This window comes from Syngnathus acus, chromosome 13 (genome assembly GCF_901709675.1).
Source record: "Syngnathus acus chromosome 13, fSynAcu1.2, whole genome shotgun sequence".
NCBI lineage: Eukaryota > Metazoa > Chordata > Actinopteri > Syngnathiformes > Syngnathidae > Syngnathus > Syngnathus acus.
The window spans coordinates 581,500-608,999 of NC_051098.1; the positions used below are offsets into that span (position 1 = coordinate 581,500).

Sequence of the window (27,500 nt, forward strand, 5' to 3'; positions counted from 1 at the left end):
ACTGACAGCCGAGGAGCAGCCCGCCTGCGACTGCTCCCCTTGGGTGACTGCCATTTCCCGTGACCCCCGGCATACATGCTTAAGAGAGTCATAGTTACTCCCGCCGTTTACCCGCGCTTCATTGAATTTCTTCACTTTGACATTCAGAGCACTGGGCAGAAATCACATCGCGTCAACACCCGCCGTGGACCTTCGCGATGCTTTGTTTTAATTAAACAGTCGGATTCCCCTGGTCCGTTCCAGTTCTAAGCCAGCTGCTTGGCGTCGGCCGAGGCCACCCGCCGGGAGCGCACCGAGCGGGAGAAAATTTTAGGTACCAGGAGTGGATTTTTTTTTTCCACTCAGGAGGGGGACGTTGACTGGTTTGGTGTCCGGGGGAAAGTGCTCTTTTCTCGGCCCGGAGAAAGATTGGACCCCCAGCCCGCCGCTGGAGAAAATTTTAGGTACCAGGAGTGGATTTCTTTTGTCACCGCGGGAGGGGGACGTTGCCTCGTTCGGTGTCCGGGGGAAAGTGCTCTTTTCTCGGCCCGGAGAAAGATTAGACCCCCAGCCCGCCGCTGGAGAAAATTTTAGGTACCAGGAGTGGATTTTTTTTGTCACCGCGGGAGGGGGACGTTGCTTCGTTCGGTGTCCGGGGAGGGTGCCTGGTCCCCGGACTCGCCTCTTACGCGCTCCCGCTGTCATTCTCTGGAGACTAAGTTACACTAAGGGGAGGCTGCCTCCTCCCGCCTGCCGCCCGAGGATGCTGCCTCATCCCCGGACGAGCCTCTTACGCGCGCCCGCTGTCATTCTCCGGAGGCTAAGTTACACTAAGGGGAGGCTGCCTCCTCCCGCCCGCCGCCCGAGGATGCTGCCTCATCCCCGGACAAGCCTCTTACGCGCGCCCGCTGTCATTCTCCGGAGACTAAGTTACACTAAGGGGAGGCTGGCTCCTCTCGCCTGCCGCCCGAGGATGCTGCCTCATCCCCGGACGAGCCTCTTACGCGCGCCCGCTGTCATTCTCCGGAGGCTAAGTTACACTAAGGGGAGGCTGCCTCCTCCCGCCCGCCGCCCGAGGATGCTGCCTCATCCCCGGACGAGCCTCTTACGCGCGCCCGCTGTCATTCTCCGGAGGCTAAGTTACACTAAGGGGAGGCTGCCTCCTCCCGCCTGCCGCCCGAGGATGCTGCCTCATCCCCGGACGAGCCTCTTACGCGCGCCCGCTGTCATTCTCCGGAGACTAAGTTACACTAAGGGGAGGCTGACTCCGCCCGCCGCCCGCCGACGCTGCCTCATCGCCGGGCCGGCCTCCCTCCCGCGGCAGCCTCCCTAAATTCGACAAAGTTCCACCCCGCCCCTGGTACCCGCCACCTCCAGCAGGGGGGGGGGGGTTGCCGACCGGCCCCCGGAGGTGCACCGGCTGACAAAAGGTTGGATCGAGGGCTGACTCTCAATAGATCGCAGCGAGGTAGCTGCTCTGCTACTTACGAGACCCTGACCCAGAATCAGGTCGTATGCAAGTCATTTAGCACCGGGCTCTTCTCAAACATGCTATATCGTTTACCGGGAGTGGGATGCCCCAAAATCCTACTGGAGCACCCCGGGCCAGTATCGTACGGCTCTGCGCACCGGGGGCGTTAGACACCCACCGGCTATCGCTGGACCAACCGGAGTGCGCGCGAGTTGATGGCTGCCCAGACCGCGGACTAGCCTGTGCGCACCACCACGTCACACTATCCGCCCCTTCCCTTCCACACGCACCCCCTGGTTACAGACCCGTACCCGATTCTGTCCAGTGATCCACCCTCAGGAGTAAGACTACGTCCCTCCGCAAGGCAAGTCGTCTGGATCAGCCCATAGGCTTGAGCCGGCGCGGCGAGTCGGCAGCCGCCCCAGAAGATGCGGTGTTAGCGTTCGAACGTATGGATGAGAGAATCCACACTAAATTATGAGTTGCGCACAGGTGCTACCACAACCCATCCTGTCGAGCAGTCCACACTCAGACGACGAATCGCCCGATTCCATGTCAAACCTCGCCAATTTCCCAATACATGCAGGATATGGTCATAAGAAACCGAGTCACACAAACCCTCTTGGAGCCGATAAACGCAGCCGTCGGTGCGCAGCCCACCCCGCCACCACAGGTCCGCACCTGCCATGGCACCCAGCCCCAGGGGCCAGCTAGCAACTACAACGGCCGGGTCTCGGACCCCTCGAGAGTTCGGTGACTCCACGTATTATTCATGTTGCAAACAGCCTCGCAGTTGCTTCTCCGCCGGGCCCAGCCCAGGGAGCCTGTCCCTGATCCTGCCTGGGCCCGCCACCGAGCATTCTCGCTAGCCAAGATCGACACCATGCAGCCCCGCGGCTCGACATGATATCCGAAGCAGGAGACTCGGTCAGTTCAGGCCTCTGACCTACTTCCCTGACAAGCGCAGCAGCGGCCCCCATATTTTCACCCGCTGCCTGCCGTACCGTCGCACAGGGACCTCCCATTCCCCCTCACTCGTTTGCCTTACATGCTCTTACCCTCATTCGAGCATTTCCACGATGCCCCTCAGACCCCATTGCGGTCCACTCCGTATATTCCAGCCGGGGGGGGGGCACTGTCTACCGCGCCCTCCTAACGAGCTGTGGCCCATTTACGACGCCCGTCACCCCTACTCTCATTCCCGAGAGGACGGACGTCATGTTCCACTGAGGAGTTGTCAGAAGCTCTGCCAGCCTGTATCCACCCGCTCCTTCGGTCAGACTGACTGTGGCTCCGACTCTGTGCAGCTGTTAGTACGGACTTCCGAACCAAAGGAGTTTTCGCAGCCGTGGCCTGTAGAAGTGACTACAGACCTGTTGAGGACCCCAAGCAATCCTCCGGTGGTTGGTCCAACACGACGTGCCCAACCTCAAGCACGCCGCGGGGGGTACACTCGAGCGACACAGCCCCCCTCCGAACTGCGTCTCCGCCACTCTTGATATCCCAGGCCGGCGCCCCTGGGTATATGTTTTCCCCTCCACACTTCGGGATCAACTCAGTAAGGGCTCAGAGCCCACGGCCAGTCCAGAATTCACACACGGCCATTTCTTGTAAAATGTTTACCCCTAGGCTGGTCGCCTAAGTGTCAAGTGCTCAGTGTTATGTGTGCAAGTCCTACTCGTCAAGGGTGGATTGGACTACGTTGTTCCCGAGCCTCATCCTGCAACAGTTAACACACAGGTTAGAGAGGTATACTTACCTTCAAGGGGGGTGGGTGAGGGTTTCTGGGAGATCCCTCCGTTCCTATGGGTCCTCCCGCTCAGTCGTCTGATGTTTCCGATTGGTCCACTACGCCCAGCGTGCGTACTCTCGGATATCTTGGGTCAGGGAGGTCTGCCTAACCCTCATGATTATTTTCAGGTGGGCACTTCCTGCTAGTCATTTCCGCTATGGAAGGCCGCCAGCATGTCAATTGAGTACAGCAGTGTTCTTCGGCTTACCAGAGCCGCAAAGGAATTTTGTCTGCCACTAGGGATCCCTAATTTCCTAAGGACATTGAAGTTCTGCCTTGGCCATTTTCCACGGGCCCCCACAGGGAAACCCATGACCTCTATCTTGTTCCCGCCAACGGCCTCCAGGACCTGCTGTCTTATTGGTCGATAGTGAGCCACCTTTTCAGCTGCTGCCCGCCGTAAGGACTCTCCTCCCTCGTAGCGGATGGTTACATCCAAAATCAGAACAGCTTCTTCTTTCTTCAACACCAAGTCTGGAATTCTGACCCCTATTCCAGGAGCCGTCACGCGTAGTTCTTTGGTCACTCTCCATCCCCACCGTTCTGCCTCAGTGGTCACCAGCTCGCATATCTTGTTATGGCGTTGTATCCTGCTACGCTTCACAGAAGCGCATTGGCCCAGAATGTGCGGACACGTCTCCAGTCCAACGTTGCAGCGCCTGCAGGTTGCTTCCACTCCAGTTCGGCCTCTCGCACGAAACTCCCGGGTGGGGTATACCCCAGCTCTCAGTGCGAGTGCGATCAGATAGTGTCTCTGACGAAATCTCACAGCTAGGGGTTCCGCGATCCACGTGTTACTGATCACATCGTTACGGAACAGGTCGACACCCACACCTTGGACCTGCAAGGCCTCCCAAGCCAAATTTTCCGCACGCCGCCAGTTTGGGAGGACTGGCACGCTTGCAACAGCAGCCGGGACGGCGCCCCCTGTGCCTAGTGTCGGCACTCCGTCCGGCTCTCCTCCTGCTGCGACCCACAGTTTTGTCCAGGCAGGCTTTTGTACTGCCTCAGTAGCCAGAGACCGCAGCCAATTATCCGAAGACCAACAGAGTTTCCAGGTACGCCTGACCTGTATTCTGGGAATAGTGACGGACAGCTTTTGGATGCCCAGACCACCATCGCGTGCCCGTGAGTAGATGATCCCCCCGCCCGTGGACGGGTCGAGACGCAACCACCTCTTCACAGCCATCCGCACCTTCCCGTCTACCAGCTTTATCCTGGTCACCGATACCTTGCCTACGTCCATTCGGAAAGCCACTCTGGGGATTAGGAATGAGTTACAGATCTTCACTTTCTGCGAAGGCTTCAGGGAAGCCTTCGAAATCTTCCGTAACCAATCGTCTACCTGTCCCGTCACATCCGGAGAGACAATTCCCTGCCACGGCACTATGTCAGCTCCCAGATATCGCACCGATTCGCCCGGGGTGACCATGTGTATCTGCTGTCCACATAGCGCCCAGGCTTCTCGGCCCTCATCCTCTGAACCCATCCAGATACCGTGGCACTTGCGGGGCTGGACCGCCAGCCCCGTAAGCTGGCAATAGTCTTCCAGGATCCCCAAATTTCTCCTCATTCCCTCCTTCGAGCAGCTCACCAAGACTAAGTCATCGGCAAAGGCCAGTGTGGCGATTCGGCGGTCGCCCCAGTGGAAGTGGCTTCCTTCGCGTTCGAGTTTATGGATGAGAGGGTCCATAGCAAGATTGAAGAGCAGTGGGGACATCGGGTCGCCTTGCTTCACCCCAACCTTCATGAGAATGGGCTCGGTATAGGTTCCACCGCAGCCCACCCTTGTAGAGCAGCCCACAAATGACTGACGAATCAGGTCAATTACACGTTTGTCCACGCCCAGTTGTCCCAACACACATAGGATATGATCATGGGATACGGAGTCGAAAGCCTTCGCAAAGTTAATGAACACGACTGCCAGCGGCTCGCCCACCAACCTCGAGTGCCCCATAATCCGGTCAAGGATCATAAGGTTTTCCTGGCATCCACTCGCGTTGGCGACAAAACCACGCTGCCGGGGGCTAACGGGACAGGCTCGGGCCAGCCTCATCGTCATTATCCGCCCAAACAACCTCAACACGACTGACCCTATCGTCACAGGTCTCCAGCCTGCCACAGTACCCAGCTCATACGGGTCAGTTGATTTGGGTAGCAATCGTGTCTTGCACTCCTTGAAGACTTGGGGAATGACTCCACGTACCATCCATGTCGTGAACAGCCTCGCCAGTTGTTTTCCTGCCGGGTCCCAGTTTTTGAGAGCCTGTCTTCTAATCTTATCTGGGCCCGGCGCTGAGTTACTGTCCATCTTAGCCAAGTTAGACGTCACTTCGGCAGCAAGGATCGGGTGGTAGAATGGCTCATTGTCAGCGGTAAATCCCACATGGAAGTCTCCCAGTCCGTGAAATGGCCTCAGTGTTTCCCATTTGTCACGGAATTTCTCATACACCAGGGATTGCGGCAAGTCACATCTCAGGGGCGTCAGGCCATCAAGGACGCGCCGTGCCAGCCCCTTCATCCCCTCTGAGTAGCCCTTTTGCTGGTGATAAAACACAGTTTTCTTTAGGGCGAGCCGCCTCTCCCAGCCTTTCATGTTTCGACCTCACTTTCTGGATCCCGCTGCCCTTTCTGGCCATCCCACCTTGCCCCCAAGCGCCGTCATGACACCACTAGCAGAAGACTCGATCAAATCAGGCTTCCGACCTGCTTCCCTGATTATATCGGCAGTGGCTCGGTGTTCCTCATCACCAGTGCCTAAGACCTCCAGAACTTTATTTTCCACCAGATCTGGAAGTGTCGATGGCGGGGACCATCTAGGGGGTAGCGCCCTGTCCGCTAGTGCCCGCCTTCTCGCACCCGGCAAACTGCCTGTCACATCACCGCGCAGGGCCTTCCACTTATTCCTCACTTGCTCCTTAGTCTTGCCCGTATCCAGCAACCGGGAGACTATCTCGTTCTTCTTTCGATCGTCACCATGTTCCCTCATCAGTTCTTTCAGGCGTTCCACCTCCGCCACACTCCAGAGCTTTGTAGCATTCGGGACCCGCAAGACCAGGCTCCTTCTCCTTTCGGACCCGAACCATTCCTTTGTATGGACGTGCCGCTTGTGTTGTGACGCTCCAACAGCTGTTCGGAAACAGCGCCCACAGAGGTCACAGGCGACCCCTTGGTCGTCCCTGTCCTTACACATCCCCTCACACTTAGGGACGTGGCATAGAATAGAATGGCTGTTTTCACTTTGTCTATCGCATTTGCGGCACGCATACTCGACGACCACACCCGCGTGTCGGATCCCAAAATGCTTCTCCAGCCTGCGAGCGCCACTCACCTCCACACCACACATCGGGCAGTCCGAGTCCAATCGGGGTAGATGCACCAAGATCCGTTCAGGGGTCCGCGCCAACGCTCGCCCCGGGGGTGACAGGTCAGTGTCTGCCTCACCCTCCGTCTCCATTCCATCGTCTGACTGAGCAAGTTGTGAGGAGTTTTCGCAACCATGGCCCGTAGAAGTGACTACAAGCCGGTCGGGGACCCCAAGCAATGCCTCCGGTGGTTGGTCCCCATGGCCCCCGGAGAGGTTGATTCGCTGACCGCGCACGTGCCCAACCTCAAGCACGCCACGGGGAGGTCGCTCGAGCAGCAGCAGCCCCTCACCAAGCTGCGCCTCAGCCGATTTTGGTAACCCAGAACGGCCATCCTGGGCGGTTTGTTTACTCGGAAACATGCCTTACGGCCATACTATACTAAGAGCGTATGACAAATATTGTTCCGCCTCCGTCAGGATTACTCCTCAGGACCACCCCCGAGCAGCGGCTCCGATCTCCTGGTTTAGGTTGGATTGCGGTCATCACCTAGAACAATTAGCACACAGTTTAGAGAGATATACTTACCTTTAGAGTCTGGAAGGTCCCCTTGGTCCTTATGGTTCCCCACGCCTTCAGCCTTTGGCGTATCAGGCCTCACCGGCCCCCGCTCCTCAGCGCATGGGATGTGGCACACACTGCCTGCTCAGTGTGGCGCTTATGTCGTTTCGGACATCTTTGGGTCCAGCGGTTCTCATTGGTCTATCTCAATAGATGACATGGAACCCCGTCAATTCCTTCAAGTTTCGGCTTTGCAACCCCCCTCCATCCTTCCGGTCTCGCGCTGCGGCCAGGATTGCGGAGTTGGATCGACACTGGTGGGAGCCGGGGGGTCGAAGGGGTTCCGGCGGCCCCTCCGAGCTCAGCGCCGCTGTCACCCAGACGGGACTCTGCGCCCCGGCCGAGTCAGACTCGGTCGGTGCGGCCCGCTGCGGCCAGCTGGCAACTAGCTACGGAAGGGTACCGGCGCTCCCGACGAACCCGCCGGGGGCTGGTGACTCATACGCTGCGTGCGGCGCTTACTGCTGCGACCGGGAGGGAAGCTGCGCCCCGTCCGAGTCAGACTCGGTCGTTGCGGCCCCCCCGAGCCCGCACGCCTCACTCTGATGGTCATACGCCCCGGTGGCGCGATAGACGACCTCCCGCGACGCGGAGGTCGGGAAGGCGAGGCGGATAGAGGTCGGGCAGAGTGGAACGGCTTCCCGTGGCACCGTCGAGTTGGGCTAGGGTTTGAGAAACACCATTCGCGGTAGACCGGCGCGGCCGGCGGAGGCCCACGTGGCGTACCGCAATCGGATCGCGCGCTCGGCCTCCGTTGATTTCCGGTAGGAGCATGATCCGGGTCGTCTCGGTCTCGCTGCAGTACGGTCGCGCCAAGGCCTGCGCTAGAGTGCGACCCGCAAGTGGGGAGGAACCGTCCACCCAACGCCGGCGCGAGCCGGGGCCGGTGGGGGCCCTACCAAGGCGGGTCATGAGTGCCAGTCGGTCAGTTGGGGAGATGGTGGGGGTACTCGGAGGCCCGTCGGGAGCAGACGGGGGTCCGGAAGGGTGAGGGGGTGAAGGACGGCGGCCGGGAGCAGACGGCCGTCCCCGGGAGGGGGTGTTCGTCCACGTGCGGACGCCGGGAGCAGGCGGCCGTCACGCGATTCTGCCAGTGTTTCCCCGCGGCCTGTGTTTAAGGAGGCGGCCGCTCCTCCATCCTTGGATGTATAACATTCGCAGATTTTCGCCCGGCCTGTGTTTAAGGAGGCGGCCGGTACGCTCCTTCCTTGGATGGATAACATTCGCAGATTTTCGCCCGGCCTGTATTTAGTGAGGCGGCCGGTCCTCCACTCTTCCTTCCTTGGATGGAAAACATGTAGAACTTTGACTATTTCCCAGCCGTGCTCGCACTTTGAAAATATTCGAGCGCTGTGGCACTTTGAAAATATTCGAGCGCTGTGGCACTTAGAAGAATTTCAGCAGAGTTGGCGTGACCTCCAGGGGAAGAGGCTGATTTTCTGCTATTTGTGGCCGAGCGCGGGAACCGGCCAGAGCGGACACTTTACGGCGCAAGAGCCGTTGGCACTTAGAAGTTTTTCAGCAGAGTTGGCGTGACCTCCAGGGGAAGAGGCTGATTTTCTGCTATTTGTGGCCGAGCGCGGGAACCAGCCAGGGCGGACACTTTACGGCGCAAGAGCCGTTGGCACTTAGAAATTTTTCGCCAGAGTTGGCGTGACCTCCAGGGGAAGAGGCTGATTTTCTGCTATTTGTGGCCGACCGCGGGAACCGGCCAGAGCGGACACTTTACGGCGCAAGAGCCGTTGGCACTTAGAAGTTTTTCAGCAGAGTTGGCGTGACCTCCAGGGGAAGAGGCTGATTTTCTGCTATTTGTGGCCGACCGCGGGAACCAGCCAGAGCGGACACTTTACGGCGCAAGAGCCGTTGGCACTTAGAAATTTTTCAGCAGAGTTGGCGTGACCTCCAGGGGAAGAGGCTGATTTTCTGCTATTTGTGGCCGAGCGCGGGAACCGGCCAGAGCGGACACTTTACGGCGCAAGAGCCGTTGGCACTGAGAAAGTTTTCGCCAGAGTTGGCGTGAGCTCCAGGGGAAGAGGCTGATTTTCTGCTATTTGAAAATATTCGAGCGCTGTGGCACTTTGAAAATATTCGAGCGCTGTGGCACTTAGAAGAATTTTCGAGAGTTGTTGGACTTAGAAATATTTTCGAGAGTTGTTGGACTTAGAAATATTTTCACTCTCTGTCTTGCACTTCCAGAGTGCTTTGCCTTTCGCCCCTAGGTTCGGTGTCCGAGCAGGGAACACTTGCTGGGGGCTAACCCAACGCTCGAGACACCAGCCGCCTGGTTCTTCTGCCAAAATTTTGTGTTCCCTACACTCGTTCTGACTATATTTTGCGACTTGGGGGTAAAGGTAATGAGTACACTAACTAGGGGGACCAACTCATTGTACTCTGGCGCACCTAAAGACCGAAGCTGGTACTGCACTTACCCCTGGTACCCCAACCCCTGGTACCTGAAGGGACTTTGAAAAATGTTGCCAAATTTCGGAGGGGGAGAGGCTGATTTTCTGCTATTTGTGGCCGACCGCGGGAACCAGCCAGAGCGGACACTTTACGGCGCAAGAGCCGTTGGCACTTGGAAATTTTTCGCCAGAGTTGGCGTGACCTCCAGGGGAAGAGGCTGATTTTCTGCTATTTGTGGCCGAGCGCGGGAACCAGCCAGAGCGGACACTTTACGGCGCAAGAGCCGTTGGCACTTAGAAATTTTTCAGCAGAGTCGGCGTAACCTCCAGGGGAAGAGGCTGATTTTCTGCTATTTGTGGCCGAGCGCGGGAACTGGCCAGAGCGGACACTTTACGGCGCAAGAGCCGTTGGCACTTAGAAAGTTTTCGCCAGAGTTGGCGTGAGCCCCAGGGGAAGAGGCTGATTTTCTGCTATTTGAAAATATTCGAGCGCTGTGGCACTTTGAAAATATTCGAGCGCTGTGGCACTTAGAAGAATTTTCGAGAGTTGTTGGACTTAGAAATATTTTCGAGAGTTGTTGGACTTAGAAATATTTTCACTCTCTGTCTTGCACTTCCAGAGTGCTTTGCCTTTCGCCCCTAGGTTCGGTGTCCGAGCAGGGAACACTAGCTGGGGGCTAACCCAACGCTCGAGACACCAGCCGCCTGGTTCTTCTGCCAAAATGTTGTGTTCCCTACACTCGTTCTGACTATATTTTGCGATTTGGGGGTAAAGGTAATGAGTACACTAACTAGGGGGACCAACTCATTGTACTCTGGCGCACCTAAAGACCGAAGCTGGTACTGCACTTAGCCCTGGTACCCCAACCCCTGGTACCTGAAGAGGCTGATTTTCTGCTATTTGTGGCCGAGCGCGGGAACCGGCCAGAGCGGACACTTTACGGCGCAAGAGCCGGCACTTAGAAATTTTTCGCCAGAGTTGGCGTGAGCTCCAGGGGAAGAGGCTGATTTTCTGCTATTTGTGGCCGAGCGCGGGAACCAGCCAGAGCGGACACTTTACGGCGCAAGAGCCGTTGGCACTTAGAAAGTTTTCCTGCTTGAAAGTCTGCGCTGAGCAGCTGGCGCCCACCTTTGCACGGATCTTCAACCGTTCTCTGGAGATGTGTGAGGTGCCCTCGTGCTTCAAGAGCTCCACCATCGTTCCAGTGGCCAAGAAGCCCGCCATCACAGGTTTGAATGACTATAGACCTGTCGCACTGACATCTGTGGTCATGAAATCTTTCGAGAGGTTAGTGCTGAACCACCTGAAGGATGTCACGGGCCCCCTGCTTGACCCCCTCCAGTTTGCCTACCGGGCAAACAGGTCAGTGGATGATGCGGTCAACATGGGACTGCACTACATCCTGCACCACCTGGACACCCCAGGAACGTACGCCAGGATCCTGTTCGTGGACTTCAGCTCGGCGTTCAACACCATCGCTCCTGACATCCTCCAACAGAAGCTCATCCAGCTTGCGGTGCCTGCCTCCACCTGTCAGTGGATCACCAGCTTCCTGACCAACAGGAGACAGCGTGTGAGGCTGGGGGGCATCACATCTGACACCCGGACCACCAATACTGGAGCCCCTCAGGGGTGCGTCCTCTCCCCACTGCTCTTCTCTCTCTACACCAATGATTTCTCCTCAGGTGACTCTCCTGTGAAGCTCCTGAAGTATGCAGACGACACCACTCTCATCGGACTGATCCAGGACGGTGATGAGGCTGCGTACAGACAGGAGGTGGAGCGGCTGGTCCACTGTGCAGCCAAAACCACCTGGAGCTGAACTCGCTCAAGACCGTGGAGATGACAGTGGATTTCAGGCGAGACCCTTCACCACTTTTACCCCTCACTATCCGCAGTAATACTATTCTCTCCACAGACACCTTCAAGTTCCTGGGAACCACAATCTCTCGGGACCTGAAATGGACTGGCCACATAGACTCTGTCCGGAAGAAGGCCCAGCAGAGGCTGTACTTCCTGAGACAGCTCAAGAAGTTCAACCTGCCGCGAGTGCTTCTGAAGACCTTCTACACTGCCATCATCCAGTCTGTCCTCTGCACCTCCATCACTGTCTGGTTTGGATCGGCCTCCAAACAAGACAAGCACAGACTGCAACGGACAATCAGGACTGCTGAAAAAATCATTGGAATCAACCTCCCATCTATCCAAGACGTGTACCTGTCCAGGACCAGGAAACGTGCAAGGAACATCTCTACAGACCCTTCTCACCCAGGTTGCAGTCTGTTTGAACTACTCCCCTCCGGACGGCGTTACAGAGCTCGGTACGCCAAAACCAGCAGACACAGAGACAGCTTCTTCCCCCAGGCTGTTGCTCTGATGAACTCACACCACTCTTAGAGTCTCAGAGTCATTACTGAGCAATAACATCCTGCTCTCCACACCTTTTTGAATTGTCTACACTGTTTGTACTATGTGTCCTCTCTGCATCCATTGCAGCCTGGTCATCCTGGAAGAGGGCCCTTCCTATCTGTGGTCTCTTCTCAAGGTTTCTCATTTACCCTAGCTGGAGTTTTGAGTTTTTCCTTGCCCTTTTGGGAGTTTAAGATCAGGGGATGTTTGAGAATATTTGCCATTTTTCACATGTCCTGAGTGTTGTTAGTCACCTAAATGTTGAACAGAGGCTGTGATTTACCGAAGTCAAATTCCTTGTTTGGCACGCTCAAACATGGCGAATAAAAAAACTCTTGAATATTGAATCTTGAATATGATAAATCATTATCCTACGCCAGCTTCACGCTCAGGAAGGAACATCAATTCTCATCGTCGTAGTTAGCGAGACCGTCACTTTAGAAAAGCATTTCTCAAATTAAGCGCTATAGAAATTATCCCTGAAAGTATAGTCTTGACTCCATTACGGGCGGCGGCGGGATGTCATCTGCGAGAGTATCATTTTTACCCAGAGGGCAACCTTTGTCCAAATTCACTACACCACGACTAGTAAAGGACTATGTTAGATTAGATTGAGCGTCGACGTCATTGAAAAATAACATCATGAGGCTTTTAAAAATGCCTATAGTAGCCAAACAATCAACTTTACATTGTAGACACGTTTCAGTTCATCCACCGGCCGTGAGCACTGATGACGAATACTTGTATTGCCCATCGATCCATTTTCTGTACCGCTTGTCCCCACGGGGGGTCGCGGGCGTGCTGGAGCCAATCCCAGCAGTCATCGGGCGGTAGGCGGGGGACACCTTGAAACGTTTGCCAGTCAATCGCAGGGCACACAGACGAAAAACCGTCCGCACTCGCACCTACGGGCAATTTGGAGCGCTCAATGGGGCCTATCATGCATGTTTTGGGGGAAATGGAAGGAAACCAGAGTGGAGAACGTGCACAATGCAAACAAACAGGTCGGGCAAGGGAGTTGGAACCGAACGCTATGAGCAGCAGAGCAAGCGTGGACTCACAACGACACGTTTTAAGTGTAAACATTTCCATAGAATCGCCATCAAGTGGTGCGTTTTATATTTGGGTGAAACGCAATTGATTATTATTTGGTTACCATTTACATTTTGATCAGGGGAGAGCGCGAACGCAGTCCCCCACTACCAGAAATTATGCAGTCGAGATTCCCACATTTGGGGAATTCGCAATGAGACAGCATTCGTAGAACTGTTAACATAGTACACCTTTAGTCATTACAAAACCAAAACATTATAAATTAAGTAAAAAATAGATTCAAAAATATTACCATCATGCTTTAAACGGCTATACACATATTTTTTAATAACAAACCAAACTTGCACCCATTAACAATAATATATATCTATATTGTATATATTGTATTGAAATGTATGTAATGTTATAGGAACCTGCTGTAAAACAGTTCTTGAACTGAGTCAGGCCAGTCCATGAAACTTTGATGTTACATGTCGACCTTTCCTTTAAATAAACTGAAAACTGATGCTTTGCTTCTTTTTCTACTCCCTCCACGCCTTTGTTCACCTCCTTTTTCTTAGAGTCGCCATCTAGTGGTGATGGCAGCAACCATAATAAACCATAATAAATGAAGTCAAAACGTGCCTATCATGCATTGCCTCTTTTCACCTGAGAACCCTAAAACGGTATGAATTTGTATTTATTGAAAATCTCCAACATTACTGCAGAAAAAATATATATATTTCTTTTTCTGAACAAGTTTTGAAAATTACATTTTCTTAAAAATTGGAGAACAAGAATTATACTAAAAATTCCTGGAACAATGATAGGAAAATCTCAAGCAAAGAAAGACATTTTAATTATATTTTAGAACGGTTACGTATATTCTTGCGGCCGCTCAAGTCGAGCCGTCATGAACTTGAATCAAGCCCCATCAAGACATGACTTTCTGCTTTATCCTGTGAGAATGGATTGCGATGTCTTCCTGAGTAAATTACTCTTGATTTGACCAGTACCCTCCGTCATTGACTTTCTGCTTTTATCCTGTGAGAATAAAGCTAACGGATTGTGATGTAAACTACTCTCGATTTTGACCAGTAGAGGGGGGTGCACCGTTCCTGGAGGTACTGCAATACCAGGTCGATGCATGGAGTGTACGGAGCAAGCACCTATTTCCAGCTCCCTGCTCCAAAAATCATTTAATATATGGTCCCCGGATAGGGGACGTATCAGATATTAAACTGATAAGAACAGATACTACACTTGAATTACTGGATTATCATTCACTTCGTACACTTTATTGTTCTCTAGTCTTGCCCTATTTGCATTACTGTGCTGAGGTTTGGGGGAATACTTATAAAACTTCACTACAGCCACTTATCATTCAGCAGAAAAGAGCAATAAGGACTATTCATAAAGTCAACTACTTGGAACACACAAATCCACTTTTCATACAATCCAAACTATTGAAATTCACTGACATAGTATCTTATCAAACAGCAATCATCATGTATAGGGCAAAAGCAAAACAACTACCAGATAATATCCAAAACTTATTTAGGCATCGGGAGGGAGGTTATAAGTTAAGAGGGAATCACAACTTCAAAATCTTAAACATAAGAACAACCTTAAAAAGTTTCTGTATAACTATAACCGGGGTCAAACTATGGAACAATCTAAGTGAGGAACTCAAGCAAAGTCCAAATATCCACCAGTTTAAAAAAATGTATAAAAATATGTTGTTTAGCGGGTACAAAGGTTAAGAGTGCCAAAGGGCTACACACAAGTAAAAATGAAACAGAACAATAAGTGTGCAAGTTTGTCTACTTGTGTTATATTGTAGAATTACAGTATAGTATGTTGAATCGTTGGTTTAATGGATGAAGTGAGAAAGGGGTAGGAATCTAAAAAGCTATGCTTCCTCCTACTCCTTTTCGAGCATTCTTTATTTTTTTTTTATTTACTTATGTATTATTATTATTAATTAATTAATTTATTTAATGTATTTACTTCTATTTGTTGGTTTATTTTTTTTGTTTGTTTGTTTTGTATGGACTTATGTGGCACTTTAGTGTTATTTGCTTTTGTTTTTTTTTTGTTTTTCTTTCTTTTTTTGTTTTGGATGTTCGAAATAAAGATATCAATCAATCAATCAATCAATCAATCTTAGCCAAAAGGCCGAGAAGCGATAACCAGAAATGGGTCTGAGGAAACCACTTAAATAAAGAGACTACCAATTCAAGTTACGGTTTAAATATATCGATGGCTGACACTCGCACCTACGGGCAATTTGGAGCGCTCAATGGGCCCTATCATGCATGTTTTGGGGCAGGGGTGGGCAAACTTTTTGACTCGCGGGCCGAACTGGGTTCTAAATTTGGACCGGAGGGCCGAACCAGGAGCAGATGGACGTAGTGTTTGTGTGAAGTAATATAAGCGACCTGTAAAGGTCATTGCATAAAAGATTTTGGCCTTTAGTAGGTAGTAAAGCATGGATATTCCAAACAAGTTTTTTGAAAACAAATGCATTTATTAACAGCATTAAAAAAAAAAATCACTAAAAAACTGCTATCAGTGATTCTCATAAAATACGACACTATTATTATGAATAACAGTCTCCATCACTTCAGTGCCTGCAGGTCAGATTAATGAAAAATGTTTATCTTATGAGATCACATCAAACAGCAAACATTCTGACCAAATATATCATCTTGAAGAATCGGTGAAAGCATACATCCAAATAAAGTAATCAAAACGGCAACACGGTGAGGGGTATCTGAACATCAGAGCAGAGTTTTAACTCACAAACACCTGGTAACAGAGGTGAGGAAACGGGAAACACTTCCTTAAAGCAAGCCTTAAGAACTTTACAGGTTAAGATTAGTCGCAAACAGTTGGTGCATCAATGTCCTTGAGCATCCTGCATTGTTTGAAAATGAGAATGGTCGCTAGTTTCAATCCCTGCTATGTGTACAAATCATATTCAAAATGCATTTTTTTACAACAAACATGAGAGCCTCCCCTTCATTTTCAGTGGGAACAGTGTTGTTGGTCTCCCTTTTTTGCTAGTGCATCATAGTCTGGAGTAAAATTTGTTGTGGCAATTCTTAGGAGAGATCCGTTTACCTCGATCTGTGACGGGTTGATGTGGCTGAACGTCACGTCGCGTACGTCGAGTCAAATTGGCCACTCTTTTAACATTCGGCACTCACTTCTTTTCTTCGGGCCACTCATTTTAATGGAAGGATTCCAGGGGAAGGTTTGTGGGTGGCTTTAGCGTAAAACTGTATCTGAAAGCTCAGCGAGCGAATTACAAGAATGCTGTCGTCACAGCCCACGCTCTAAATTCGGGACTGATACAAATAGAGCGCGAGTGCGCCATGTCCGTACTACTGAGTACGTACGTACACGCACTTGTGAGTGTGCACCGAGCTTTCTGACACGGCTTCCGGTAGTAAATGCGCAGGCGAGCGGTTCCCCATCTACTGGGGAAACGCAGTCATTGCAGGCAAAATGACAAAAAAAAAAGTTTAATAATACAATTAATTCAGGGTTGGCGGGCCGGATTAAACGGTCCCGTGGGCCGGATGTGGCCCGCGGGCCGTAGTTTGCCCACCCCTGTTTTGGGGAAATGGAAGGAAACCAGAGTGGAGAACGTGCACAATGCAAACAGGTCGGGGAAGGGAGTTGGAACCGAACGCTATGAGCAGCAGAGCAAGCGTGGACTCACAACGACACGTTTTAAGTGTAAACATTTCCATAGAATGGCCATCAAGTGGTGCGTTTTATATTTTGGCTGAAACGCAATTGTTGATCATTATTTGGTTACCATTCACATTTTGATCAGGGGAGAGCGCGAACGCAGTCCCCCACTACCAGAAATTATGCAGTCGAGATTCCCACATTTGGGGAATTCGCAGGGGTCAACACAACCGGAGTGCAATGGCTGAGCCTCACCCTGGGTGAACCACCTTCTTGATCACGGTATCTCCCCTGCCAGGTAAGTATGAGTTGTACAAGTCGCCGGGGCCGAAGTCTTTACCGCGCACACCATCTTCAGTCAGAGGCTAATTTGCTACAAAAGTGTGAGCACACATATTCGGTGGATGAGACAGCATTCGTAGAACTGTTAACATAGTACACCTTTAGTCATTACAAAACCAAAACATTATAAATTAAGTAAAAAATAGATTCAAAAACATTACCATCATGCTTTGCTTCTTTTTCTACTGCCTCCACGCCTTTGTTCACCTCCTTTTTCTTAGAGTCGCCATCTAGTGGTGATGGCAGCAACCATAATAAACCATAATAAATGAAGTCAAAACATGCCCATCATGCATTGCCTCTTTTCACCTGAGAACCCTAAAACGGTATGAATTTTTATTTATTGAAAATCTCCAACATTACCGCAGAAATATATATATATTTCTTTTTCTGAACAAGTTTTGAAAATTACATTTTCTTAAACTTTTGAGAACAAGAATTGTACTAAAAATTCATGGAACAATGATAGGAAAATCTCAAGCAATGAAAGACATTTTAATCATATTTTAGAACGGTTACGTAAATTCTTGCTGCCGCTCAAGTCGAGCCGTCATGAACTTGAATCAAACCCTCCGTCATTGACTTTCTGCTTTATCCTGTGAGAATAAAGCTAACGGATTGTGATGTAAACTACTCTCGATTTGACCAGTAGAGGGGGGTGCACCGTTCCTGGAGGTACTGCAATACCAGGTCGATGCATGGAGTGGACGGAGCAAGCACCTATTCCAGCTCCCTGCTCCAAAAATCAATTTAATATATGGTCCCCGGATAGGGGACGTATCAGATATTAAACTGATAAGAACAGATACTACACTTGATCTTAGCCAAAAGGCCGAGAAGCGATAACCAAAACTGGGTATGAGGAAACTACTTCAATAAAGAGACTACCAATTCAAGTTACGGTTTGAATATATCGACTCATACTAATGCCACGTAGCGACCACCCAAACAACAACTATTAACAGTCTGGAATGATAATGCGTCACTGTGCTGTTTTCAACCTGCGCATCGATCAAATGGTTGCAGATTTTCCTGTGTTCACGTAGGTTTAGTGTCAGTTGGTTCACGTTGACCCAATAGAATAATGATGAACTGAGCTCCTGATGGGAATAGCTTTTAATGACCAACAAAACGAATTAGTCATTCGCCAAAAACAATCCGATCTTTGGATACATTTCGGGACCGAAAGCACAATAGCTGTTTGATGAACATTTTGACGAAAAAAAAAAACACGCAGAAAAAAAACACGCGGCCCACTTCGCCAAACTACTTCCTATTTTCTGCTGTGGCAAATTACATTAACCCTCGAACGCCACCATCGCAGTGGAGGTGAATTGCATTCCAATCCATGCCAGCATTTCTTAACACTCATTTGAGAAATTACGATCGTCTTTTGTTTCCCGATTTGTGTTGAATAAAAATCTGAAATTACAAATGTGAAAATAACACACGGAAATCGGATCATTTCCCGTTCTCTCATACCAAAAGTACACGGACCAAGACATACAACTGTTTATACGTTCAAAACTCACACTCAAAATAGTTGCCCAATCGATAGGTGACGCTGTTTGAAATAACGAGCGCCAACGTCGTGAATCAGGTATCCGTAATCCTGTGCGCCAACAATGTTTAAAGGAAAAAACACATTAATGAACACAAAATACTCGTTTAAACTGTCTATTTAGGTGGAGTCCTTCTAAGTATAGTAAATCTATGAACGTCTATTGTTTGTATTAGAAGGAATGGTTGCTGCAATTTCAGCGTGAGACCGCCTGTTAATTTGGTGAGACCAGCAATGGGGTGGCCCGTTTAGACCCGCCTCAGTAGTTCACTCGTTTCTCTTCAGATCGTATAAATCTTTCGCCTTTTACTAAAGATTTCCGTGGGGAGGAACAACAAGAGTATCTCAATTTTTTGATGCTCTGCGAAAGCGGAGCTACCTAATGCTGTTGAAGATAACATCGATCACGAACTCTACATTCAATTCAGCAGATTTACCTTACGTAATAGTTACATTTTCAATATAATTGATTACAAATTAGAATACTTAAATGTTACTTGTTTTCGATAAACATATAAGGACCTGCGTTTGGAGTACTTCTTTAGAAAGACAGACCTGTCAATTATGCTTTGAGGAGTGGAAAAAAATGTTTTGGAGATACGGATGAACTCTTTAGAGAGACATCCAGCCGAGAAAAAGATATTGGTTCTAAGATCCTTCTTTAACAGTATAGTGTTAATGTAAGTTATAAATATTTAACTTTTCTTGTCACAGAGGAAGCTTGATGCTGTCATTTAGGTCGTAACAGCGACATAATGTTCAACGTCGCATTGAAACAATGCTCTAATTTACATGGTAAACAGTAATATCGCAGTTTGATTTTACATTTTAAAAAGAACTACTCTGATCATGTTCATTCCCTCAATACTCCACAAGGAAGTAAAGAACGTTCATCAAAGGTGAAGGACATATTTCACCTTCCTGCTTGAAAGTCTGCGCTGAGCAGCTGGCGCCCACCTTTGCACGGATCTTTAACCGTTCTCTGGAGCTGTGTGAGGTGCCCTCGTGCTTCAAGAGCTCCACCATCGTTCCAGTGGCCAAGAAGCCCGCCATCACAGGTTTGAATGACTATAGACCTGTCGCACTGACATCTGTGGTCATGAAATCTTTCGAGAGGTTAGTGCTGAACCACCTGAAGGATGTCACGGGCCCCCTGCTTGACCCCCTCCAGTTTGCCTACCGGGCAAACAGGTCAGTGGATGATGCGGTCAACATGGGACTGCACTACATCCTGCACCACCTGGACACCCCAGGAACGTACGCCAGGATCCTGTTCGTGGACTTCAGCTCGGCGTTCAACACCATCGCTCCTGACATCCTCCAACAGAAGCTCATCCAGCTTGCGGTGCCTGCCTCCACCTGTCAGTGGATCACCAGCTTCCTGACCAACAGGAGACAGCGTGTGAGGCTGGGGGGCATCACATCTGACACCCGGACCACCAATACTGGAGCCCCTCAGGGGTGCGTCCTCTCCCCACTGCTCTTCTCTCTCTACCAATGATTTCTCCTCAGGTGACTCTCCTGTGAAGCTCCTGAAGTATGCAGACGACACCACTCTCATCGGACTGATCCAGGACGGTGATGAGGCTGCGTACAGACAGGAGGTGGAGCGGCTGGTCCACTGGTGCAGCCAAAACCACCTGGAGCTGAACTCGCTCAAGACCGTGGAGATGACAGTGGATTTCAGGCGAGACCCTTCACCACTTTTACCCCTCACTATCCGCAGTAATACTATTCTCTCCACAGACACCTTCAAGTTCCTGGGAACCACAATCTCTCGGGACCTGAAATGGACTGGCCACATAGACTCTGTCCGGAAGAAGGCCCAGCAGAGGCTGTACTTCCTGAGACAGCTCAAGAAGTTCAACCTGCCGCGAGTGCTTCTGAAGACCTTCTACACTGCCATCATCCAGTCTGTCCTCTGCACCTCCATCACTGTCTGGTTTGGATCGGCCTCCAAACAAGACAAGCACAGACTGCAACGGACAATCAGGACTGCTGAAAAAATCATTGGAATCAACCTCCCATCTATCCAAGACGTGTACCTGTCCAGGACCAGGAAACGTGCAAGGAACATCTCTACAGACCCTTCTCACCCAGGTTGCAGTCTGTTTGAACTACTCCCCTCCGGACGGCGTTACAGAGCTCGGTACGCCAAAACCAGCAGACACAGAGACAGCTTCTTCCCCCAGGCTGTTGCTCTGATGAACTCACACCACTCTTAGAGTCTCAGAGTCATTACTGAGCAATAACATCCTGCTCTCCACACCTTTTTTGAATTTGTCTACACTGTTTGTACTATGTGTCCTCTCTGCATCCATTGCAGCCTGGTCATCCTGGAAGAGGGCCCTTCCTATCTGTGGTCTCTTCTCAAGGTTTCTCATTTACCCTAGCTGGAGTTTTGAGTTTTCCTTGCCCTTTTGGGAGTTTAAGATCAGGGGATGTTTGAGAATATTTGCCATTTTTCACATGTCCTGAGTGTTGTTAGTCACCTAAATGTTGAACAGAGGCTGTGATTTACCGAAGTCAAATTCCTTGTTTGGCACGCTCAAACATGGCGAATAAAAAAACTCTTGAATATTGAATCTTGAATATGATAAATCATTATCCTACGCCAGCTTCACGCTCAATTCTCATCGTCGTAGTTAGCGAGACCGTCACTTTAGAAAAGCATTTCTCAAATTAAGCGCTATAGAAATGATCCCTGAAAGTACCGTATTTTCCGGACTATAAGGCGCACCTAAAAACCTAAAATTTTCTCAAAAGCCGACAGTGCGCCTTATATATGGATCAATTGATGAATTTGTTGATCCATACTGGTTGTACACAGTGCTCTGCCAAAATGTTTCAGTACGTTTTAGTACGACTAGTAAATTACAAGGTCGCATCGCTTCCCAACATTACGGCAACTGTAGTCAGCGGGCGTCACCGAATAGGCTATTTCATTTCAAAATAGGCTGCTCCGTTAATGTTTCGAGTAAATTTACGGATCGATATGGAAGGGAAACATAGGTAAGCAGTACCAATGTGTTAGATCGAACTTTAGTCAGTTCCGATCATTTTATAGGAGATCGTTTGAGAAACGCGATTGTTTACACTTTGCTAGGCTCATGGGAGATTGCGAGCTGAGGCTCATGGGACTTTGCGGATGGCTAATGCTATAACGATAGCTGCTATACGTACCAGGCTATTTCATGTCAAAATAGGCTGCTCTGTTAATGTTTCGAGTAAATCTACGGATCGATATGGAAGGGAACATAGGTAAGTAGTACCAATGCGTTAGATCGAATTTAATCAGTTCCGATCATTTTATAGGAGTCGTTTGAGAAACGCGATTGTTTACACTTTCTGAGGCTCATGGGAGATTGCGAGCTGAGGCTCATGGGACTTTGCGGATGGCTAATGCTATAACGATAGCTGCTATACGTACCAGGCTATTTCATGTCAAAATAGGCTGCTCTGTTATTGTTTCGAGTAAATCTACGGATCGATATGGAAGGGAAACATAGGTAAGTAGTACCAATGCGTTAGATCGAACTTTAGTCAGTTCCGATCATTTTATAGGAGATCGTTTGAGAAACGCGATTGTTTACACTTTGCTGAGGCTCATGGGAGATTGCGAGCTGAGGCTCATGGGACTTTGCGGATGGCTAATGCTATAACGATAGCTGCTATACGTACCAGGCTATTTCATGTCAAAATAGGCTGCTCTGTTAATGTTTCGAGTAAATCTACGGATCGATATGGAAGGGAAACATAGGTAAGTAGTACCAATGCGTTAGATCGAACTTTAGTCAGTTCCGATCATTTTATAGGAGATCGTTTGAGAAACGCGATTGTTTACGCTTTGCTGAGGCTCATGGGAGATTGCGAGCTGAGGCTCGTGGGACTTTGCGGATGGCTAATGCTATCACGATAGCTGCTATACGTACCAGGCTATTTCATGTCAAAATAGGCTGCTCTGTTAATGTTTCGAGTAAATCTACGGATCGATATGGAAGGGAAACATAGGTAAGTAGTACCAATGTTAGAAAAATGTATATATATGTTATCATGCGTTCTCTAATCAATGCTTTACCGCAATATTACTGCAATATATGCTTGCTGTTTGGCCTTGCTGTTTAATTGATGTACCACAGAAGAGAAAAGGTACGGCTGGGCCAGGAGAGAGGTTACAGCTGGGTCAGACAGGACGCAGCTGACAACTCAGCAAAAAGAAGACATCTACCGAGACAGTTCCTTCTTAACAAAGACCACTTTGTTAGACAACATGCCTCATTGCTGTCTTGCACCTCAGATGAACCTACAAGTGACCATCAAAGTCTGGGTTTTCCAAACTATCTTGATCGTAAGATTATGTTAGCGCGTATCCAGTAATAAATAACCTAGCTTGTCTCATCCTACACAAGGTCGTAAAACATCCCTTGCTATGTTTTGACTAGAGATCAAGGACTTTCTCTTCTCAACTCAAACTCTTTTTCCTCACGTTCTTATTAGTATGTAACACCTGGTGATTTTTTGCTTACGAGGCAAAGCCCACGTGCTTCCCCCTTCCTTTAGGGGCTTTTGTCTCATAATTGTGGGTAGGGCAAATCCAAATAAAAAGAGCGGGAGTGTACACAGATATTTAGTGTAGTGAGATTGTTGTAAGCTGTCTGTACTGCACTCCTCGCGAGAAAAGACTTAATATTCTGTCTCACTTGTGGTTTGTTTGCTGTTGCTCTTCTCTTAATAGTTGTTCAGTCAGCTAATTAAACCTGACAACCAATGCGTTAGATCGAACTTTAGTCAGTTCCGATCATTTTATAGGAGATCGTTTGAGAAACGCGATTGTTTACAGAGGGCTCGTTGGTTATTGGCTAGTGGATGCATACCACAACCCTAGTCAACCTCAGTTTGTTGCAGTATAGCTTCTATTTTATGCGCCTTATAATCCGGTGCGCCTTATATATGGACAAAGTTTTAAAATGGGCCGTTCATTGAAGGTGCGCCTTATAATCCGGTGCGCCTTTTAGTGCGGAAAATACGGTATAGTCTTGACTCCATCGGGCGACGAGTACCATTTTTACCCAGAGGGCAACCTTTGTCCAAATTCACTACACCACGACTAGTAAAGGACTATGTTAGATTAGATTGAGCGTCGACGTCATTGAAAAATAACATCATGAGGCTTTTAAAAATGCCTATAGTAGCCAAACAATCAACTTTACATTGTAGACACGTTTCAGTTCATCCACCGGCCGTGAGCACTGATGACGAATACTTTGTATTGTCCATCGATCCATTTGCTGTACCGCTTGTCCCCACGGGGGGTCGCGGGCGTGCTGGAGCCAATCCCAGCAGTCATCGGGCAGTAGGCGGGGGACACCTTGAAACGTTTGCCAGTCAATCGCAGGTTACACAGAGACGAAAAACCGTCCGCGCTCGCACCTACGGGCAATTTGGAGCGCTCAATGGGGCCTATCATGCATGTTTTGGGGAAATGGAAGGAAACCAGAGTGGAGAACGTGCACAATGCAAACAAACAGGTCGGGGAAGGGAGTTGGAACCGAACGCTATGAGCAGCAGAGCAAGCGTGGACTCACAACAACACGTTTTAAGTGTAAACATTTCCATAGAATCGCCATCAAGTGGTGCGTTTTATATTTGGGTGAAACGCAATTGATTATTATTTGGTTATTATTTACATTTTGATCAGGGGAGAGCGCGAACGCAGTCCCCCACTACCAGAAATTATGCAGTCGAGATTCCCACATTTGGGGAATTCGCAGGGGTCAGCACAACCGGAGTGCAATGGCTGAACCTCACCCTGGGTGAACCACCTTCTTGATCACGGTATCTCCCCTGCCAGGTAAGTATGAGTTGTACAAGTCGCCGGGGCCGAAGTCTTTACCGCGCACACCATCTTCAGTCAGAGGCTAATTTGCTACAAAAGTGTGAGCAACATATTCGGTGGATGAGACAGCATTCGTAGAACTGAACATAGTACACCTTTAGTCATTACAAAACCAAACATTATAAATTAAGTAAAAAATAGATTCAAAAACATTACCATCATGCTTTGCTTCTTTTTCTACTGCCTCCACGCCTTTGTTCACCTCCTTTTTCTTAGAGTCGCCATCTAGTGGTGATGGCAGCAACCATAATAAACCATAATAAATGAAGTCAAAACATGCCCATCATGCATTGCCTCTTTTCACCTGAGAACCCTAAAACGGTATGAATTTGTATTTATTGAAAATCTCCAACATTACCGCAGAAAATATATATTTCTTTTTCTGAACAAGTTTTGGAAATTACATTTTCTTAAACTTTTGAGAACAAGAATTGTACTAAAAATTCATGAACATGAAAGGAAAATCTCAAGCAATGAAAGACATTTTAATCATATTTTAGAACGGTTACGTAAATTCTTGCTGCCGCTCAAGTCGAGCCGTCATGAACTTGAATCAAACCCTATCAAGACGTCATTGACTTTCTGCTTTATCCTGTGAGAATAAAGCTAACGGATTGTGATGTAAACTACTCTCGATTTGACCAGTAGAGGGGGGTGCACCGTTCCTGGAGGTACTGCAATACCAGGTCGATGCGTGGAGTGGACAGAGCAAGCACCTATTCCAGCTCCCTGCTCCAAAAATCAATTTAATATATGGTCCCCGGATAGGGGACGTATCAGATATTAAACTGATAAGAACAGATACTACACTTGATCTTAGCCAAAAGGCCGAGAAGCGATAACCAAAACTGGGTATGAGGAAACTACTTCAATAAAGAGACTACCAATTCAAGTTACGGTTTGAATATATCGACTCATACTAATGCCACGTAGCGACCACCCAAACAACAACTATTAACAGTCTGGAATGATAATGCGTCACTGTGCTGTTTTCAACCTGCGCATCGATCAAATGGTTGCAGATTTTCGGGTGTTCACGTAGGTTTAGTGTCAGTTGGTTCACGTTGACCCAATAGAATAACGATGAACTGAGCTCCTGATGGGAATAGCTATTAATGACCAACAAAACGAATTAGTCATTCGCCAAAAACAATCCGATCTTTGGATACATTTCGGGACCGAAAGCACAATAGCTGTTTGATGAACATTTTGACGGAAAAAAAAAACACGCAGAAAAAAAAACACGCGGCCCACTTCGCCAAACTACTTCCTATTTTCTGCTGTGGCAAATTACATTAACCCTCGAATGCCACCATCGCAGTGGAGGTGAATTGCATTCCAATCCATGCCGGCATTTCTTAACACTCATTTGAGAAATTACGATCGTCTTTTGTTTCCCGATTTGTGTTGAATAAAAATCTGAAATTACAAATGTGAAAATAACACACGGAAATCGGATCATTTCCCGTTCTCATACCAAAAGTACACGGACCAAGACATACAACTGTTTATACGTTCAAAACTCACACTCAAAATAGTTGCCCAATCGATAGGTGACGCTGTTTGAAATAACGAGCGCCAACGTCGTGAATCAGGTATCCGTAATCCTGTGCGCCAACAATGTTTAAAGGAAAAAACACATTAATGAACACAAAATACTCGTTTAAACTGTCTATTTAGGTGGAGTCCTTCTAAGTATAGTAAATCTATGAACGTCTATTGTTTGTATTAGAAGGAATGGTTGCTGCAATTTCAGCGTGAGACCGCCTGTTAATTTGGTGAGACCAGCAATGGGGTGGCCCGTTTAGACCCCCTCAGTAGTTCACTCGTTTCTCTTCAGATCGTATAAATCTTTCGCCTTTTACTAAAGATTTCCGTGGGGAGGAACAACAAGAGTCTATCTCAATTTTTTGATGCTCTGCGAAAGCGGAGCTACCTAATGCTGTTGAAGATAACATCGATCACGAACTCTACATTCAATTCAGCAGATTTACCTTACGTAATAGTTACATTTTCAATATAATTGATTACAAATTAGAATACTTAAATGTTACTTGTTTTCGATAAACATATAAGGACCTGCGTTTGGAGTACTTCTTTAGAAAGACAGACCTGTCAATTATGCTTTGAGGAGTGGAAAAAAATGTTTTGGAGATACGGATGAACTCTTTAGAGAGACATCCAGCTGAGAAAAAGATATTGGTTCTAAGATCCTTCTTTAACAGTATAGTGTTAATGTAAGTTATAAATATTTAACTTTTCTTGTCACAGAGGAAGCTTGATGCTGTCATTTAGGTCGTAACAGCGACATAATGTTCAACGTCGCATTGAAACAATGCTCTAATTTACATGGTAAACAGTAATATCGCAGTTTGATTTTACATTTTAAAAAGAACTACTCTGATCATGTTCATTCCCTCAATACTCCACAAGGAAGTAAGAACGTTCATCAAAGGTGAAGGACATATTTCACCTTCCTGCTTGAAAGTCTGCGCTGAGCAGCTGGCGCCCACCTTTGCACGGATCTTCAACCGTTCTCTGGAGCTGTGTGAGGTGCCCTCGTGCTTCAAGAGCTCCACCATCGTTCCAGTGGCCAAGAAGCCCGCCATCACAGGTTTGAATGACTATAGACCTGTCGCACTGACATCTGTGGTCATGAAATCTTTCGAGAGGTTAGTGCTGAACCACCTGAAGGATGTCACGGGCCCCCTGCTTGACCCCCTCCAGTTTGCCTACCGGGCAAACAGGTCAGTGGATGATGCGGTCAACATGGGACTGCACTACATCCTGCACCACCTGGACACCCCAGGAACGTACGCCAGGATCCTGTTCGTGGACTTCAGCTCGGCGTTCAACACCATCGCTCCTGACATCCTCCAACAGAAGCTCATCCAGCTTGCGGTGCCTGCCTCCACCTGTCAGTGGATCACCAGCTTCCTGACCAACAGGAGACAGCGTGTGAGGCTGGGGGCATCACATCTGACACC

At 48.9% G+C, this 27,500-nt stretch overlaps 2 long non-coding RNA genes, 7 other non-coding genes and 3 pseudogenes across 9 annotated transcripts in view; 3 read left to right on the forward strand and 9 right to left on the reverse strand.

Annotated features, from left to right (window-relative positions):
* The window catches only part of LOC119132892, a 4,672-nt gene extending 1,703 nt beyond the window's left edge, over positions 1-2,969 (forward strand). Inside the window, exons 2-3 of the long non-coding RNA XR_005099977.1 lie at positions 349-354; positions 2,958-2,969. This is a non-coding gene — a long non-coding RNA (uncharacterized LOC119132892). The remainder of the gene's footprint in view (positions 1-348; positions 355-2,957) is intronic.
* A 9,291-nt stretch (positions 2,970-12,260) lies between these two features.
* Positions 12,261-12,475, reverse strand: LOC119133159. The gene has a single exon (XR_005100082.1). It is a non-coding gene; the product is annotated as a small nucleolar RNA U3 (small nucleolar RNA).
* A 676-nt stretch (positions 12,476-13,151) lies between these two features.
* On the reverse strand, positions 13,152-13,303 carry LOC119133138 (annotated as a pseudogene).
* An 811-nt stretch (positions 13,304-14,114) lies between these two features.
* Positions 14,115-14,292, reverse strand: LOC119133152 (annotated as a pseudogene).
* A 2,468-nt stretch (positions 14,293-16,760) lies between these two features.
* On the reverse strand, positions 16,761-24,880 carry LOC119132881. The gene is made up of 4 exons (XR_005099965.1): positions 24,670-24,880; positions 24,426-24,593; positions 17,218-17,286; positions 16,761-17,138 (listed from the first exon to the last, which is right to left on the reverse strand). It is a non-coding gene; the product is annotated as an uncharacterized LOC119132881 (long non-coding RNA).
* On the reverse strand, positions 16,857-17,020 carry LOC119133133. The gene has a single exon (XR_005100066.1). It is a non-coding gene; the product is annotated as a U1 spliceosomal RNA (small nuclear RNA).
* On the reverse strand, positions 17,710-17,900 carry LOC119133143. Its single transcript, XR_005100073.1, has one exon. It is a non-coding gene; the product is annotated as a U2 spliceosomal RNA (small nuclear RNA).
* Positions 18,885-18,994, forward strand: LOC119133166. The gene has a single exon (XR_005100088.1). It is a non-coding gene; the product is annotated as a U5 spliceosomal RNA (small nuclear RNA).
* On the reverse strand, positions 21,137-21,337 carry LOC119133160 (annotated as a pseudogene).
* LOC119133132 lies at positions 24,313-24,476 on the reverse strand. Its single transcript, XR_005100065.1, has one exon. It is a non-coding gene; the product is annotated as a U1 spliceosomal RNA (small nuclear RNA).
* A 282-nt stretch (positions 24,881-25,162) lies between the features above and the next one.
* Positions 25,163-25,353, reverse strand: LOC119133144. The gene has a single exon (XR_005100074.1). It is a non-coding gene; the product is annotated as a U2 spliceosomal RNA (small nuclear RNA).
* A 982-nt stretch (positions 25,354-26,335) lies between these two features.
* On the forward strand, positions 26,336-26,447 carry LOC119133163. Its single transcript, XR_005100085.1, has one exon. It is a non-coding gene; the product is annotated as a U5 spliceosomal RNA (small nuclear RNA).
* Positions 26,448-27,500: the final 1,053 nt, after the last annotated feature.